Source organism: Vulpes lagopus, chromosome 15 (genome assembly GCF_018345385.1).
Source record: "Vulpes lagopus strain Blue_001 chromosome 15, ASM1834538v1, whole genome shotgun sequence".
In the NCBI taxonomy this organism is placed as follows: domain Eukaryota; kingdom Metazoa; phylum Chordata; class Mammalia; order Carnivora; family Canidae; genus Vulpes; species Vulpes lagopus.
Genome location: NC_054838.1, coordinates 3,445,935 through 3,465,647, shown reverse-complemented (window position 1 = coordinate 3,465,647; position 19,713 = coordinate 3,445,935). Strand labels below are relative to the sequence as shown.

At 36.6% G+C, this 19,713-nt stretch overlaps 1 long non-coding RNA gene and 1 other non-coding gene across 2 annotated transcripts; one reads left to right on the top strand and one right to left on the bottom strand.

Annotated features, from left to right (window-relative positions):
- Positions 1-15,472: 15,472 nt before the first annotated feature.
- LOC121476041 lies at positions 15,473-18,494 on the top strand. Its single transcript, XR_005983870.1, has 4 exons — positions 15,473-15,548; positions 15,660-15,848; positions 17,390-17,424; positions 18,435-18,494. It is a non-coding gene; the product is annotated as an uncharacterized LOC121476041 (long non-coding RNA).
- A 469-nt stretch (positions 18,495-18,963) lies between these two features.
- Positions 18,964-19,070, bottom strand: LOC121476706. Its single transcript, XR_005983996.1, has one exon. It is a non-coding gene; the product is annotated as a U6 spliceosomal RNA (small nuclear RNA).
- Positions 19,071-19,713: the final 643 nt, after the last annotated feature.

The window sequence follows — 19,713 nt, the reverse complement described above, 5'->3', positions numbered from 1 at the left end:
AGAATCCCCTATTACTTTGTTTAAGATTTTATTTATTTATTCATTAGAGACACAGACAGAGAGGCAGAGACACTGGCAGAGGGAGAAGCAGGCTCTATGCAGGGAGCATGACATGGGACTTAATCCCAGGAACCCGGGGTCACACCCCAAGCCGAAGGCAGATGCTCAACTGCTGAGCCACTCAGGTGTCTCAAGAATCCCCTATTAAAGTCAAAGTAGTATACTCACTAATATACTAAATTTATCTCTTGTTTTCACATGGATTATCTCCCATATATTCATATCCACTTTTATAAAATTTTTTTCTTGCTTCTCTGTAATCTAGATGTAACTCTTTCTATCCTCTCTTTGAAGAATTCTCAAACCCACCCAGCATACACTGAATTTGTCTTCTATTTTATGTGATCATATAATACCTGTTTATGGCAGTAGTCATGTGACTTACATTTCTTTTTTTTTTTTATTTATTTTTTATTTTTTTATTTATTTTTTTTTTGACTTACATTTCAAATTGAAATTTCCTCTTTTGCGAAAGAAATAATAATGACTATATTACACCCCATAAGTGTTGTGAGGGTTTAGATTTATTATCTGAAAGGGAATTGCAACTCCCTAAACACTAAAGACCAAGTCTGAGCCTCAGGTGCCTGATACCAGAACTTTCATTCATAACCACTAGTTTCTGTCACTTTCAGCCCATCAGTACTGAAAACTTTTAACTGATCCCTATCATAACTCAAACCTGCCATTGTCCATACTCATACTTTCTTCTCTTTCCTCTGTTATAGAAGAGAAAGTTTTTCAACTTTTATATAAGTCGAATTCCTACACATGTGCTTCAGGGAACATACTCATGTCTTTCTCCCAAGTTTTCAGAAACCCTGAAGCAGCTATTGTCTTTCATGAAGGGCCTTAAATAATTTTTGACGTGACTCTCATGATGAATGAAGGAACAAAAACTAACGATTTATACATCTGTAATTGAAAATTGTTTAAAACTCTACTCTTTAGGTAACACCAGGAAATGTTATATTTAATTTTGAATACTAAACTGTGATTTCACCTTATATGCTAGATGTGATAATTCATTTCTGCAGACTGTTCCAGCCACAAATAAACACGCAGGTTTGAAAATACTTATAGTTAATTACGTTTGGCAGTGTCTCAGTTATTTCTGATAATACCTTTTTGATAATTTTGCTCTGGATTAAGAGACTGTTATACAAACTTTGATTTACTTTGTTCCATGAATTGGAAAAGAGTGGAATCATCTCATTGAAGCAGGAAATATCAGCTCTGTGTTAGGACCTGGGATGGATGAAGGAATAAAAATGGTTACAGCGCTGATGAGAATTCAGCCATTAGACCCAATGTGGTCACAAAGCTTATAAATAATTGTCTTCTTCTAAAACCTGTGTTTAATGGGAGAAAATACATGAAACAATGGTGAGCAAAGCATATCAGAATATGGTGACTCATTCTTCCTCCTCTCTCCATAGCAGGACAGACCTTGTTAGACATTGAAATGTCCATTTTCTAATGACCAAAGGTAAAGGTGGTCTGGCACGCTGCCCCACCACTGATAGTATGCATTTTTTAAAAGATTGTATTTTTTTATTCATGAGAGGCACAGAAAAAGAGGCAGAGACACAGGCAGAGGGAGAAGCAGGCTCCATGCAGGGAGCCCAATGTGGGACTCGATCCCAGGACCCTGGGATTATGCCCGTAGCCAAAGGCAGATGCTCAACCACTGAGCTACCCGGGTGTCCCTGAAATTATGCATTTTTTAGAACAGCTTTGTCAGATATTTTTGGAATGATGAAGCTATTTACAGAAACAAGAAAGAAAAAATATAATGTAGGACAAAGGCAAATACACAAGGCTGATCAGAAGGTTTTCAGATCTGAAAAAAATAATTCTATATTCTTTGTATTTATCAAATCTGATCTAAAAAATAATACTTGGACAGGTGTATAGGGGTTGATTCATGTTCTGTTCAGTGTGGGTTCTAACAGTGAAATATGTGAGACACTGAAAATATTCATCAGTAGAGAAAGGGTTATGTAAATTTAAGTACATTTATATTGTGGAACACTACTCAGTCATTAAAAATAAAAAGTTGTGTGGCAGATTGCATTAGTGTTCGAAATATCCTCTGCTAAAATTCTATTCTAAAATATTTATTTTTTTGTGATAGTGACCAACTTGCCATGTGTCTTGCTTTACCAATGTGAATAGAAGGAATGCATGCAGCTTCCAAGATGATTTATTGTTTTTAATACTTTATTTATTTATTCATGAGAGACACACAGAGAGAGAGAGAGAGAGGCAGAGATACAGGCAGCAGGAGAAGCAGGCTCCATGCAGGGAGCCCGACGAGGGACTCGATCCTGGAACCCCAGGATCAGGCCCTGGGCCAAAGGCAGACGCCAAACCACTGAGCCACCCAGGGATCCCCCAAGATGAAGATTTAAAAGCCAGTGTTTCCTTTCTTCACGTTCCCTGTAGAGAGAGCCATTGTTCCAAATTGGGTTGCTCTGAATCCTACCGGGAAAAATTCATGGAGCGGGGGGTGGGGGCAAGGATTGCTCTCACTTGGCCAATGTATAGCAATAAATCAGTATGATAAGGATAAATCAACTCAATTCTAAGATTATAGACTCATTTGTTATTAGCACAGCAAGATTGATCCTAAACTGACTAATAAGGTAGATTTGTGTGTACATACAAGGTTGGATAGTGGTGGAAAACCAGAAGTTAGATGCTAATTAGATCTTACAAGTCCTTTGGAGTATTAGAGGTTTTTTTTCTCCATTATCCAGTTGAGCATATTTCAAGTGGGTGCTGCTGTGACTTAACTTTAGTTTTAGACCCAGTAAACAGGAGGGGAAGGCTGGCAGGACTTAAGGAAAGTAGCTGCTGTCTTGTGGAGGGGAGGCCTCCGCATTTTATTCAATCATGAGGGCGATCACCACAACCACTTTACAGAGAGGGGTGAGCCATGTGTTTAAGTTATAGGTTCAGAGAATTCAGGGGAATAAAAAACCTTCATAGGCACTGACTCAGATGTCTTCATCATGTTGTCTGGACCTTTGCCTTGTCAAAACAGACCTGTTTTGACAGCATTTAACTGTCCTTGATATTTAGTTCCTGGTGGATCCTGTGCTTGGTTTTCGATTTCCCCCATCTTCCTGCAGTAGGTGATGGGAGCTCATCAGAAAGTTCCCCTGGGATTTCATCATACTTTACTTTTAACTGCCTGTTACCCATCCTGGCCTGTTCATTACTTTTTTGTGTATATAAATGGCACTTGGCAATAGCTGTAAGATCTCACCATTCTCATAGCTACAAATCTTTCACACCCCTTCAATATTTGATACATCACACCTGCTAGTCCTGTTTCGTATGGTATATTAGTACATTCAGCACCAGTGATATTTTTTAAACAACTGGACTGCCACTTCATACCCAAGGAAATGAAGTTTCTTTTCATGGTGTTAAAAATATTTTAAATAAGATTGTCCTGATGGCTGAGAATATACTGAAAACACTGAATTTATGGCATGTGAATTACCTTGCAATAGGGCTGCTATTAAAAACCCAAAAAAAGCATGCCTTATAAAAGTGATGGTGATATAAATTAATGATATTCTATTGACCATTAATTGTTGATGTTATCTCCCAAATATTTTCTGATATTGTTCCCCAGGGAATATGCACTTTATGTGAAGGTCAGGTATGCTTTATTTTAAATAGTGATGTATACCTTTTATTACAGTTTAGTGTATTGTACCATTTATACCCATTTTCCAATAAACAATGAGACCTCTGTGTCAAGTATTATATCTTTTATACCTGGTTCACACACATATTCAATGAATGCTTGACAGAGGGATGAGTGTATGGTAATGCTCCTATAAATAAAGTACATAACTGTAATGGTGACATTTTAAGTGCTATTGGAGACCATTGTAGATATGCCAAAAGGTAGCCTTGAGCCTGGAGTGCTTCAAGTATCATCATGCAAGAGATTCATCTTCTAAAATGGTTCAATAATGTAGATACACAATGTTGCCTGGAAAATTAAAATATCCATTCACATGCAGCGAGTTCACTTGGAGGCAACTGACTTTCAAAAGAGAAAATTTGCGTAGCGCAGCATGTTTCCTATAAGCAGCCCTGGTTCCCCTCACGACATGCTTGGCCACTGTGATACTATTATTCCATTTTTAAGAGTGAGTGAAAGGAAGACTAACTGAAGGAACACGTGGGATGTAAAGTTATGAGCAAAAGCGTGCAGACAGGACTAAGCCAACATGTGCTTAAGTTGATGGCTGGAGCAGGTTAAGTGTGATGCTAGTTAAGGCACATTTTGAGTTTGGTGTCAAGCTACCTTCATGCTTTCCCGTCCAAATCTCTGAACTAATTTTGTTTAATGGAAAACGCTGAGCAGTTCATCCTAAAACTGTCCGTTAGCCCTCCTTACGTTCAAGAATGATTCAAATAGACATCAAGCTGAAAGCATGTAACCAGTGGTAAAAGACAACACAACTCAATTTGTTCTCTTCCTCAAGTTAAATAGATCCAAATTGCTCTGCAATAGATGACATATAACTGTCCTTGGAAAGGGAATGATATAAATCATTCCAAGTTGTTTTCTAAGGAAGAATCAGGTTTTCAATCAATATCAACTTGGCCTGCCCATGGAACCAGCGTGTAAAACAGACTTATCTCTCTAATGATTGGACAACAACTAAAAACTCCTTCATCAAACCCATTCACCCTTTGGGCAAACATTAACCATTGGGAGATTTTCATCACTATACTTTTTCTTCCCATTCCAATAAGTCTTAAATCCATATAAGCAAGTGGATTTAATTTAATTAATACAATTAATTTATTTCTCGCTCCAAAGCATGCTGAACTTTAAGAAATTATTGGGTCTCTAATTTATTTTCAGGTAGCTTAAATGAGATTCCATCCTTAATATTTGAGAACATTATTTCACTAGAGTGTCCCAGCCAAACAGATTCTCTATTAAGAGATCACTACTCTTTTCTTTTCCTTTTCTTTTTTAACTAGACTTAAAGTCTGTGGAGCACTAAGGAATATGGTGGCACAGATGAAAAAAAATAAAAGAAATGCACTCCCTAAAGGCTTTATAATTCTGTTATCTCAATACCTTTATCAGCTCTGTGAGATGGTACCATCATTATTCCCATGTCCATGACTAGGGCCTCAGGCCAGAGAGGGTCAGTCCAAATAGCTAGAGATTCACAGAGCCATGGTCCCAGACCAGGTGAATTTAACTGAGAGCTCATCCTCTTTTCCTCAGTGTACTTTATATTCTTATTCTAATCAAAAACTGATAAGAAGTTTTTGGGTAATATATCATTGTAATATCATTATATCATTATCATTTCTGAAAATAACCTTAAAATAATTATTTAATCTTACCCCAAACACTTATAAAACTAGCACATATCTTTTCTTTTTAAACTTCTTAGAATACTTATTTTAGCACCCTTGTATGAAGCAAAACGCTTGAGGGCCTGAATTGTGTTTTGTTCAGGACATTCTACACAGAAAAAAAATTGAGAAAATAGCTGTTGGATTTAATTCACTTATCAATCAAAGAGAATGCTCTAATGTGAAATAACATATGGGGAACAATCAGTGTTTTTGAGAAGAATGCCTGAGGAACTGATACTTGATATGATAAACAATTAGAAGTCATTATGATCTTCTTCAATAGAGACCTAATATGATGAAAACAAAACTTTACATACAAAATATACATTTATATGCATATATACACTTAGTTGTTTTGATTAAATTATACATATATATGTAGTTGAGGTTGATAAATCGATATTAAATTATAGATAAATATACATATCTGTAGTGTTTTAAGGCAATGTCAAAGGAAACAAACTTGAGAAGTTAGGAAGTAGGTGGAGACTAAGTCATAATCCCTATAACTAGAATTATCCTTTAATTGAAACTATCTTTGATTGGAAAAAGGGAGAAAATCTCACTTGATGAACAGAAGTTTTTCGAAATTTTTAGAAAAATATCTAAACATATAAAGAGGAACAGACACCTGATATGCAAGTGAATATCATAAATCAAAGATATTTAAAAGTTAATGTGGATTCCTTAAAACCACAAAAGTCCTAGAAGAGAGCACAGGCAGTAATAGGCCATACAAACATTTTTCTAGATATGTCTCCTGAGGCAAAGAAACCAAAAACAGAAGTAAACTATCGGGACTACATTAGAATAATAAATAACTTCTATATAGCAAAGGAAATAATCAACAAAACCAAAAGAGCCTACTTAATGGGAAAAGATATTTGTAAGTGACATATCTGGCAAAGGATTAGTATCCAAAATACATTAAAAAAATTACACGATTCAACACAAAAAACTCCCCAATAATCCAATTAAAAGTGGGCAGAAGACATGAACAGATATTTCTCCAAAGACACACAGATGGCTACCAGACACATGACTCATCATCAGGCAAATGCAAATCAAAACTACAATGAGGTATTACTTCACACCTGTCAGAATGGCTAAAATCAAAAACACAAGAAACAGCAAGAGTTGGTGAGAATGTGGAGAAAAAGGCACTTTCATGCACTGTTGATGGGAAGGCAAGCTGGTGTAGCCACTGTGGAAAACATTATAAGGTTTCCTCAAAAAATTAAAAGTTGATTTACCATGTAATCCAGTAATTGCAGTACTGAGTACCCAAACAATATGAAAACACTAATTTGAAGGGATATATGTGCCCCTATGTTTACTGCAGCATTAATTACTATAACCAAAACTCGGAAGCAAGCAAGTGTCCATCAATAGATAAATGGATAAAGAAGATGTGATATATATGTATAGACATACCATACACACACACACATACACACACACACACAATGAAATATTACTCAGCCATAAAAAATAATGAAATGTTACCCTTTGCAACAACACGGATCTAGGTGGTATAATGCTAAATGAAATAAGTCGGAGAAATAAAAATATTGTGGAATTTAAGAGAGAAAACCAATAAAGAATAAAAGGAATAAACCAAACCAACCAAACAAATGAAAACCAAAATGCAGACTGTTACCTATAGAGAACAAAGTGGTGGTTAACGGAGGGGAGGTAGACGGGGGAATGAGTGAAATAGGTGAAGAGGATTAAGAGTACATTTATCATGACCAGCACTGAGTCATGATGCATAGAATTGCTGAACGACTATATTGTACACCTGAAACTAATAGGACACCGTACGTTAACTATACTGGAATTAAAATTAAAGATTAAAAAATAATTTAAAAAAGACCTTCATAGTGGATTCCATGTTTAGAGTTCAATATACTCCCAGTTGCGTAACACATAGCAATAGCAAAACAAAATTAAAAAGGCACACACAAAGAAAACAACAACAAAAAATACATTGGCTCATAAAGAAGACAAATATTTTCTTGGGACAATGGTGAGAGAGATTGAAAGCAAAAGTTTGCTGTTCTCTGAACTTTACAAACTGAGGAGGCAGCCTGGAGTTTCACTTTCAATAACTATAGGAACTAAAAAGGCCCAAACAAGATGACACAAGAGGCGAACTCATAGGTTGAAAGGAACACCAGTTGGGATTTCTCATCTCTGGAAAAGGAGCCTCTCAAAACCTGCAAAAAATCAAAAAAAAAAAAAAAAAAAGAAAGAAAAGGAAATAAAGAAAGGTGTGTCTGGGAATACTTCACACTTCTAATAAATACACAGCATGAGACTTGTGGCTGAGATGAGTTACTGGTTTCTTGGTGATTAGACTTCCGATGTTGGTGCTCGCAATATGTCCCCTTTTTTTTTTTTTATTTTAACAAACATCTTTTAGTAACTGATAGAACTATTACAGAATATTTGAACAATCCAATTAATAAATTTAATGTAACTGACACATGTAACCTGACATCAAATAAGTACATAGTTTACAGTTATTTCAAATGGAATTTTTTTTTCATGGCTGGTCTTAAAGAAAGTTTCGGCAAATTTTAAAGGATTTAAATCTCAGTATATTCTCTGAATATCACAGAATTGACCTCAAAACTAATAACACAACCTTCAATGTTTGAAATATGATATTCTTTTAAAAATTGTTAGGTCAAAAAAAGAAATCACAATGAAAGAACATTTTGACTAACTGATCAAAACATAATAGGACATAAGGAAACCTATGAGTTACAGTTAAACTCATTTATGAGTAGAGCTTATAGCTTTAAAACAATTTGGTTTGTTTTCCACATACAAGTGAATTTGTACATGTGCGTTTCTCTAGCTGACTTATTTCACTTCACATCATCTCTCTAGGTTCATCCATCCTGTTGCACATGACATAATCTCATCCTTTTTTTGTAGCCGAGGAACATTCGATTGTATCACAGCAGTGAATTTTTGGCAAGTTCCAGTTAATGCAAAAATTATAAGCCAGGTGTGAATATATTCTCTGTAATACGTTAACCCTGATGTTGTTGCTATATCAAGTTTACTGACTCGCAATGGCTGCCCATAACATTATTATTTAAACAAGTGACCTGAATATGGCTTAAGTAGCTAACACATTTTCCCCAAGAATGTGGAAATATGTAGTGCACTTTTATGTTCTGGGCCTCAGGAAAAGGGAATGATAATTTTCCTGATGGCATTTAAAAAATAATTTGCTTTTCCCGTGGGCTGAGAAGAGAGAATTCTGTTTGCAACCACAGCAGTCAATCACTCATGCCCACTAATTGGGTAGGCTGGGGTGAGAATACCCATGGTGGTAATTCTGATGGAATTACTAACCCTTTGTAATGATTTTGCAACGTATTTCTTTTTAGTTTCTATTCTAGGAATGATGATGCTTTTTAAAGCATAATTACTTACACTGCCTGTCCAGGGGGCTGTAGCCTTCTTGGAATAAAAACTCATTAATGATTAAATCAATGGATATATTTTTTTTTTTTTTCACCGAGATTCAGCTCATTTGTCCATGAGTTGCACGGTAGACCAAAAGTATTTGACTTTATTCTTTTTCTCTCAAGATAGAGAAATTTGAAAAGACCACATAGTTGACAGAGAAGATTGTGTGCTTTAGCAATAGGTAGACAAAACTTAAACCGCCGCTTTGTGATTTATCTTTTTAGTGGCAATGGGGAAAGAAGATTAACGGTCGCAGCCTCAGATTTATCCTCTACAAAATGAAGGCTATAATGTTTGCCTTGCAAAGTAGATATGGGCATTAAGTAAAGCCACGTATTAAAACACTGTGCAGTGTCTGTGTACCAGTCATCCACTGCCATAATAGTGTGCGTTCCATGTCAGCCCAACTCCAAGGGCTTCTAACAGTAAACATTTATATTTTCCCATAAATCTGCTGAACAGGTTTTTCAGCTGTATTACACTCAACTGACCTCAGCTGGATTTCTTCATGAGCATGTGGTCGTTTGGTGGGTCAGGGAAGGGCTACCTGGGTCCAGATGCCCTCAGCTGAGCTGAATGATCTCTCTTCCGTGTGGTCTCTTTGAGCAGCATCCCAGCCTACTGGCTGGCACATGGTTACACAGTGATGATCGTGTTGGGGGGAGGCATGGGGGGGGTTCAAGGATAAAAGTAGAAATGGCCAAACCTTTTGAGTCTTTAGGCTTGGAACTAACATGCAGCTATTGCAGCTGCTTTCTACCAGCCACATGAAGTTACGGGGCCATCTCGGACTTGAGGTGTGGAGAAGTAGATTCCTCTTTTTCTCTAAGAGGGCTGTGCAGTCTGTTGAAAGGGGGCACACATACAGATGGGGAAACTCCTGTGCGTATTTGCAACCAATCTAATAAAATTTGGCCTAAAAGAAGTAAACCATAAAGAGAATCATTCTGTTCTCTATCTATAAACACTGAGGGTAAATTAACTGCCAGAGGCCCCAGAAAGTGCAGTAGAGGATGTAGAAATGAATTCAGGCTCCAGAATAGCGATTTTTCTAAAGTGTAAGCATGAAGATGTGATTTCCAGTAAATATCTTCAAAGGTTTCCCTTCATCTAACACAACGGGCCTCATTCAGTTCATGGCTAAGTGATCTCTTCAATCTTATCACTCATCCCTCTCACCACCCCACCCCCCCCCCCCCGCCCTCCGTATATACCCACAGGGAGCATTTTGCAAGGCTTTTGCACAAGTGTCTTTTATAAAATAATCTTCTGTAGTGAATGGTGCGCCATATATTTAGTCCCAATTTCTAAACCAGGAGGACAGGGCACTGTACTAAAGACAGGGATATAATCATCACAGAAGAAGCAGATTCTCTTGCCAAGAGGATTGCTATTTTAGGGAGTGGAAAAAAAAATCTGGAGAGATCTTCAGAGATCTGAAGTAGCATGTTTTCCACAAGGGAGTCCAACTTGGAAGTTTGCAAACTGATACAGGAAAGCTCATTTGAAATGGAGTCAGGAGGTCATACTAGGGACCTTCGGCCAGTAGGGTCTGCCCCTCAATTACAGACCCCAGCAGGAAGGGTCGTCAATCCCAAACCTCAACGGGGAGAAGATGCCCCTTGCAAATCCACTTACGGGTTTCCTACACCAGCAGGAGAAAGGATGTCCTTCCCTGCCCAGTGATTCGGGCAATGAGAAACAGCTACCACCCATTTGAAACGACCCCTCCCCACTTTCTGCTTTTTCTCTATCAAGTAACATTCCTCTCCTTTGCCTGTTGAACTTGCCTATCTAGGTTTTTGTTCTGGCCTGCTTGTCCCAAACTGCAATTTCTTTGCTAACAAATCCACTTTGCTGCTCAAGTAACTAGCCTGTTTTATCTTTAAGGTCGTCAAAAGTCAACCTAGGATGTTGGGTGGCAGAATTTTTTTTTTCTCCAGGACAATAAAAATGGTGGTAGATCAGGATTATAACTATTTTGAAACATTTTAACTTAATTGGAAACTCTAGTGAGAAGTAGCTGAACGCCCTTTGGAAACTGAAAATCAGGTAATACTAAATTCAGATGCCTGCAATATGCCCAGTATTTTTTGCAGATAGATACTCCTGTCATCTTAAAGGACGCTTTATAGCCCAGTTGGTGAAGTGGATTTGTAAACCGATCATTTCACTACTAATGCTCAGTATAAGAGCAGAGAAGGACTCTGTGTAGACTAAAGACAGGATCTAGGCTGGAGAATTAGGGAATGTTGCTAGAGAAGTATCACCTCAGCTCTTTTTTTTTTTAAGATTTTATTTATTTTAGAGAGTGAGAGAATATGGGGGGACAAGCAGAGAGAGAAGGGCAAGCCAACTCCACACTGAGCACGGAGCCCAGCACAGGGCTCGATTGCAAGACCAAGACCATGACCTGGGCCAGATCCCAGGGTTGGGACCCTCATCCGACTGAGCCCCTCAGGCGGCCCTCAGCTAACTCTCAAAAAGTGAATAGTTTTATCAAAAGACAATAAAAGATTTTATAAGAAAACTGAGAATCCCATTTTAGGCGAAGTTGCATGGTGTTTTGGGCAAATATTTTATAATTGGCTACAATTGCTGTAAGTTGTCAGTAGTGAAAATGGAGTGCTCACCAAAAAAATCTATCTAGAAACTGTTGTTTTTAGCGTTGGTGGTACTACCCACAGGAGGCACTGTGGGACTCTTAGAGAGGAGGACAGTATTACAGTTTTGGTAATGATTAGGAAGTAATGATGAGTCATCCTACAATGGCCAGGACTGCCCTAAACAAAGTATCGCTGCACACCCAACACAACTTTAAAATCCTGACCACATGGTCATGATTACCTGAGCCTAGACTGTAGACTGTTTCTATAAATCAACATAAAGTGTTTCTCAAGGATATTACTCATTTTATGAATTTTTTAATTTACAATAAATAAATGTATTCAACTAACAAATTAAGGAAAAATAATGCTTGTCTCATTCAGAACTTTACCAAGGACTGTACAAATTCCATACAATCATGTCACTAATAGCAGAGCTGATTATGAGATTTGAGTTGTACTAACACTTTTGTAACAATCTTTACCGGAAGTTGTTGCATTAATGACTATTTTACAGATAGGTGCAAACCTCTAGCCCCTTAATTAGGTTTTCAAAGCAGTCATGCTTAAACATTTATATTTGTTATAATTTCCCATTTTTATTGCTTTCATATTAAAATGAGGACATTATTTTGATTATTTAAATTATGTTGTGGGTAAGTTTTATTATCCACGTATAGCTTCTGAAGATTTTAAAGTAGTCTTTCTTTCTTTCTTTTTTTTTTTTTAAGTCAGCTGTCAAATTGTAGCTTCTAAGGTCCTTGATGTTTGATCATTGGTTTAGCATTGCTGTTTCTGGATGAGGTTTTCTTTCTGTCTGCACTGCTTTTCCTAAGGAATCCTGGATCCCTGAGTCCCTGGGTCCATGCCTCTGGCCACCTGGGCCACCTGGGCCGTTTTCAACACTCATTCAACAAATTGCAAACCGTTCTGCAGATGAACATAGATATAATTCATGTGTGTTTGCAAAATATAGAGATTACATTCTTAATGTGAATGAATCATCAAAGTATGATTGTCCCTGAAGTTACAAAAAAAAATATTAGGGGAAAAATAATTGGTTTGAGAGTCAACACCCTCTTTCCAGTTACCTATACTATCCATGACTCTAAAGTGATTGACATTAGGAAATCACAGTATAGGATGGACACTCCCTTTTCTGCCTTTACCACGAGAAGCTTCAGGGACATTTGGATCAGTTAGTAATGTGGCTTCTGGTAGTTATGCCCAGTTATGAATATCTTTAAAAGAATGAAAGTCACTAACTTGATGGTTCTCCAAGTGTGATCCCGAAACCAGCAGCTTTGACCTCATGTGGGAACTTGTCAGAAACATAAGATACCTGGCCTCATCCCAGAATTACTGATTCTGGGGATTTTTGAAGAAATCTGTGCTTTATGAGTCCCCCAGGCCACTCTGCTGTTGTACTCTGGTAAGAGAAACTTTGTTCTAAGCTTTAAACTATGAGTATGTAGTTTAGCATAATGGGAATAAGTTGCTCTACACTGTTGCCTAGAATGACTCCACCCAAGAGAGCATCGTAATCATTGCCCATTTCTAGGTAGCTTTGTGGATAGCCAGGTCTGGGTTCCTGAGTCTCCTCTACAACAGTCCAGGTGCATTGGCCAAAATGGTAAAAATATTTTTACTAAAACATTCAGTAGGCTGCTTCATCACTTTGGAATATGACAAAAGAGACAGGAGAAAATTAAATTAATTTACCCTTGCTATAACTAAAATACACCTTTTTCAATTTAAATTATTTTTAAAAAATGTTATTTGAGTGTAGCTGACACACGATGTTATGTTACTTTTGGGTATACAACATAATGACTCAGCTTCTCTCTACTTTATTCTATGCTCACCACAAGTACACATACCACCTGTCGCCATACAGTGCTATCAAGGTAGCGTTGACTATATTCCCTGTGCTGCACTTCTATTCCCATCACTGACTCATTCCCAAACTGGAACCCTCTATCTTCCACTGCCCTCCACCCATTTTTGCCCATTCCTTCACCTGTTCCCCACTGGCAACCATCAATTTGTTCCCTGTGTCTACTGGTCTATTTCTTCTTTTTGTTTGTTTGTTTGTTCATTTGTTTTGTTTTTAGATTCCACATACGAATGAAATCATATAAAATTTTTCTTTCTCAACCTGCCTTATTTCACGCAGCATACTGCCTTCTAGGTCTGTCTGTGTCATCACAAATGGCTGTGTAATATTTCTCTGTGTGGGGGTGTGTGTGCACATGTTCCTTATCCATTCGTCTATCAGTGGATACTTGGGTTGCTTCAATCTTGACTGTTGTAAATGCTGCAATGACCGTGGGGTCCACATATATATTTTTTTGAATTAGTGTTCTCATGTTCTTTGGGCAAATACCCAGTAGTGGAATTACTGGATCAGCCGGTATTTATGGTATTAACTTCTTGAGAATCTTCACACTGTTTTCCACAGTGACTGTACCAATTTACATTTCCACCAATAGTGCGTGAGGGTTTCTTTCTCTCACATCCTTGGCAACACTTGTTTCTAGCCATTCTGACAGGTGTAAGGTGAGATCCCACTGTGGTTTTAATTTTCACTTCTCTGATGGTTAGCGATGTTGAGCATATTTATGTGTAACCATTGGGCATCTATATATCTTCTTTGGAAAAATATCCATTCAGCTTCTCTGACCATTTTTAAATTGTTTATTTTTTATGTTGAGTTGCATAAGTTCTTTGTATATTTTGGATGGCTGAATGGTCTCAGGCACTAGATTCAAGCTCCTGTTTCACTTTGAAATATTGCATTTTAGTTAAAGGAACACTTTCCTTCATTGCACCACAGAGTATACAAGATCTCCTCTAAAAACCATATTAATATAAAACACTGCCGATTATGTATTTTAAGATGGGACAACTACACATAATTATGATCATACAGATGTGCTAGAGAAGTAGGGCATCCTAAAATCATATGAGGATATAGCTGTGGTAACAAGAACATGCACTCATCAAAACATATGTCTGCAAGTTAATAATAACAGAACAAATAGGTGAAATACACAATTAAAAGAGAATCGATGTGACATGTCAAAGAGCCAAACAACTAAATGATTTTATTTTGAACAATGTGATTTTATGTGAATGTTATACAGTGATTGGAAAGAAACTGTTTTTTTCCATAAGATATTTATAGAAGATATACACAGGCACAGGCTCATGACTTTGTTGTTAACATGACTGAATAGAATCATTGTTTGTAAACTAGGCAGGTGCTTGGCGGCGAGTAGGAAGCAGTTCATCCAATCAATCTTGTAACCCTGATTTATGAATAAGGCTTCTGTGATGAGTAGATGTTGAGCCCTGAGAGCACATCAAAACTGGGTCATGGGGAACTTCATACATAAATTAAGTACAATGAGATTCTGGGAACTCTATTCATTGGCATCAACTGAGGAAATGATTTGTTTAGACAGTAACATAACTTTAATTTTCTTATCTAAAATAAGTCATTGCAGAAGTGATTATTCTCAAATATAAAATTTTAAATATTCTATAATATCTCTTTACAATCGTTTATATACATTATATACATGTAAGGCCACTTAAATTTTTTTACTTTTAGAAAATCTCATTTTTAACTGGACTCAGAGGTAGAAGCTCTCAGGGAGGATAGTCTCTGTCTCTTGGCAATCTGTTTCTGGCATTTTTCTCTCACGTCCTTCACTGTCTTGGCCAAAAGTTTAGCAGATTTGGCAGCCTCTTCCCTGTTCTTAGTAACTGTTTCTTTGGAGCAATACACTGACTTTTTTGTCTTAGAGGACACGTGGTGAAACAAGATGCTGAATCTTGAGCACTTTGTTTCTAGATTTCTTCTCTGATTAGTGGCATTCTCACAACATACTGGTGGACATCTTCTTCAGAGAGGTCAACAAGTTTGTGGATTCTGCTAACTCTTTTGGGACCCAGGCAAGAGGTGCAGTAATATGGGTGAGTCAAGGAATATCCTTCTCCCCCCATTTTTTTTACAGTGACCACTTGAGAACCTGAGATTGCCATCCACAGTCCAACCCTGGACAGAGTTGCACTTTCTTTCTCCAGTCCTCCTTGGTCTGTAGCAGGAATGCTCCCTACTCAGCAACAGGTGGACATGCCCATGGATCAAGACACCCTGCTTCATGAGGAAGCCTTGTTTGTCATTGTCACCACTGATTCAGACCACATAACCCTTCCAATTCTTCACCCAGAGCATCAGCAGCAACTTCTGTGGCCATACGCTTCTCATAAAAGGTACAAAGTTTGCATTCATTATCCACTTCCATGAGTTTCTGGCAGCCAGTATCCGGGAAAGAGATGTCAGCTTCATCCCTAAAAAAAGAGAGGCACCACAAAAGAGAACTATATTTGGCATTTTAGATATAAGGTCCTCTGACTGAGGATACAACCCTTCCACTGTGTATTTAATTCTTTCAACATTTGTTGAATACCTAATTTGTCCTTTTCACTAAGGAAACCCATAAGAACTTTAAAAAAATAATAAAATGAAAGAAACACAGTTCTTAAAAATAAGAGGCTGCAAATCTAGTGAAAGGGCAGAGATATGAACCACCATAATAGGGGCATAAAGATTATCACTAAGAGATACAGTATCTTGGGGAGTGCACTGCTGTGGATTTTTAAAATAATCTGCTGCGGTTTTTCAAGAAAGCCCAAGACATCAGAGGAATGACATGCCTTAATACCATTGCATTTTATTTATAAAATGTTTCCTCTTTTGTGTTCTTAAGAAGTTCTGTGAAGACCAAACTAGTGGAAATTTCAGATTTTTTTTCAAAACAACTCCTTATGATTTGCAGTTGTTGTTACGATGAAGTAATAAACATTGTCACACCAAGGTTCTGAATTCTGAGTCACTCTACTTTGGAATCACCTTTAGTGACTAATATTCCCTGAATACCAACTCCAAGTAGGGCACTTTCAGACACTAGGAGCCCAGAAAAACTCTGACAGTCAGCTTTTAGTTTAGACAAGGGAACAGATCCTAAATAGAAATAGCAAAAACTACAGAAGAACCCATTCAGGTCTCAACTCTTTATTACTTTCTTCTTTTTATGCATTACCAGCAGCATCTTCAATAATATTTTACACTGATATAATACATTTTCTTTAATTCTGTTTTAATGTTTAAATTTAAGTTTGAAGTCTGTATTGAAATATATAACCATATAGATTATTTTGTAACTATATTGACATATTAAACTCTATTAAAATGACATAACTCTGTAAATAACAGAAAGTAACATAAATAATAAATTGATGAAGAAAATTACCTATAATCACATAAGCTAATCAAGTAGAGGTTTCCATTTGCATATTTTGCCTTCCAGGCTTTAAATAAATCCTTCTGGAATCTTTAGACATATCAATTTGAATTTTAATTGCAGATAGAGTTTCATTTTCTAGACATTCATGCAATATAATAGTCTGATATATAACAAACAAGTATATGCTTTTCCTCATTTCTGAAATTTCATGTAGCCAAACACATGTACATATATACTTTATATGATTGTCTTAAAAATGGAATCAAAACTCATATGTTTAGCTGCTACTTGAATTTCTCACAGGATAATGTAAAAGAGGGCAATAATCATAGGTATCATTCATTGTTCTTAATATGTATATAATTTTCATAATGTATATGCATATGTACATTATGTATGTAATTAAAGCTACATGTGAATACATTTATTTTGTATATATATACAAAAAATATATATATCACATATACATAATCTATTAAATTACATGGTGTTAATTGTTTATCTTAGGTTCATACTGCACCCTACCCAAGCATGTGAGATCTGTGAGTATCAAGCTCCTGTATTTATATTTCTCTGCTTCTATTTAGACATAATGGATGATTCCAGTGGACCATCTGATTGATCTGCTAGTCGCTGAATGGCACCAATTGTTTTTATCCAATCTGAAAAATAGAAACTCAATTCACTTCTGTCTGGATGTCATCAATTTTGTTTCTTGATAAAATGTTTTTCTGGACTTCTGTTTGGAGGAAATCCATAGATTTATTACCGAGAACTGATTAAAAAATCAGAATGTCAAAAAAATAATGCTAATATCATAGGCTTTATTCACAGATAAGAGCTTCAAGATGTGGGATGTAAAACTTTTGTATAAAACTAAATTTGTAAAGAAAAATTTTGTGTAATTAATGAATTATTATCACATTCATAAAAATGCCTCCTCAGTGAGAGCATTTCACCTAACATGACATTTAGAAAAAATAATCTAGCCTTCCCTGCACTTTTTAGACTTTTAAGAATCATCTGTATGTTTCTTCCCTTGGAGAATATTTATATCTGCTTTTCTGTTTACTAATGCCTAGATTCTTCTTATACTAGTTCTCTGTAACATAAATGCACTGCAATATGTTTGTTAGGACTGAATTATTTGCTCTATATGTCTGCATATTTGAAGTCTGGACTTTAACATTCTGGAAAAAGGGGGTTCCTCTCTCACTTTTAAGGAATTTAGTAATAAAATTAACCCATCAATTCAACTAATGATGGTTTATAATGTCTTCTGAATGTCAGACAATAGTGTAGGAGGCTAAGATAATAAAGACTTAATCCAAATCAATGAGCCCAAATTAATAATTCATGGGAATGAAATTTATAAATCCCATTGCAACTAACACGAGGCTCATTCAGCCAAGGCAGAGTATTGAAAGGATTGTCTCAACTATTTTTTATTTTATTTTATTTTATTTTATTTTATTTTATTTTATTTTATTTATTTTTGTTTTTTAATATAAATGCTTTATTGTTTTTACTGAAATAAATGTTCTCATTTCAGCTTCAATGGACTACAGATAATAGGCATATTCTCAGAGAGACTGTGACAGTTACATTTGCGGGAGGTATGTTATCTTAAATATCTTTAATATATAAAATCAATGTTAAAACTGGAAGATATTGAAGATATCTCACCTAATCAAATTGATTTTTTATTATTTTTTTAAAAAATTTTAATATATTTTTAATTGGAGGTCAATTTGCCAACATATAGCATAACACCCAGTGCTCATCCCATCAAGTGCTCCCCTCAGTGCCCATCACCCAATCACCCCCACCCCCTGCCCACCTCCCCTTCCACTACCCCTTGTTCGTTTCCCAGAGTTAGGAGTCTTTATGTTCTGTCTCCCTTTCTGAAATTTCCCACTCATTTTTTCTCCTTTCCCCTTTATTCCCTTTCACTACTTTTTATATTCCCCAAATGAAAGACTATAAAATGTTTGTCCTTCTCTGATTGACTTATTTCACTCAGCATAATACCCTCCAGGTCCCTCCATGTCGGAGCAAATGGTGGGTACTTGTCATTTCTAAAAAACATGGAACGCTTCACTAATTTGCGTGTCATCCTTGCGCAGGGACCATGCTAATCTTCTCTGTATCATTCCAATTTTAGTATATGTGCTGCCGAAGCGAGCACCCCACTATTATTTTAATTTTGGTGGTTAGAAATTGGTGCACTATAATCAAGCTATTTTCCCCTTGCTAGTTTTGTTAGAAAATGTGTATCCCTTTCTCAGCAAAAACTGATGTTGTAGATATAGACAGAAAATATGGGCTCCCATCTATAGAGAGAGACAAGGTCTCATCCCTGCACTCATGCTTTTACTTTTCTTCTCATCCTCCTTGCACCCCTTCCTCCCTCTTCTTCCTGGTTTCGTGTTTTGTTTCATTTTCTATCCTCAGTGCCTAACTTCTTTGTCCTCTATGCTCAATTTCTCAAATCCCCCTCGGAAGGAGAATTTAACTGGATCATGCACCTGGTTCCCATTCCCAGGAGGGTTTGCATTTTCAGCAGAAATGAGAAGGCACTGGGTTGTTCATGGTACAGTTGAAGGCAGATGGGAAAAGGAGGGTGAGACAGGTGGATATTTAAGGAAGTTATTAAAGTCATGTTAATGCCAGAACTCCTGCCACTTAGGCAGCAATTAAAAGGCAAAAAGAGTCTGAAACTATAAATACCGATAACTCTTCATTTCATGTCTTCTTTGGCATTGAATAATCTTTACCCCACTTGACAGTTTGGGTATATCCTACATTTCCCACTACGTGTCAACAACTAG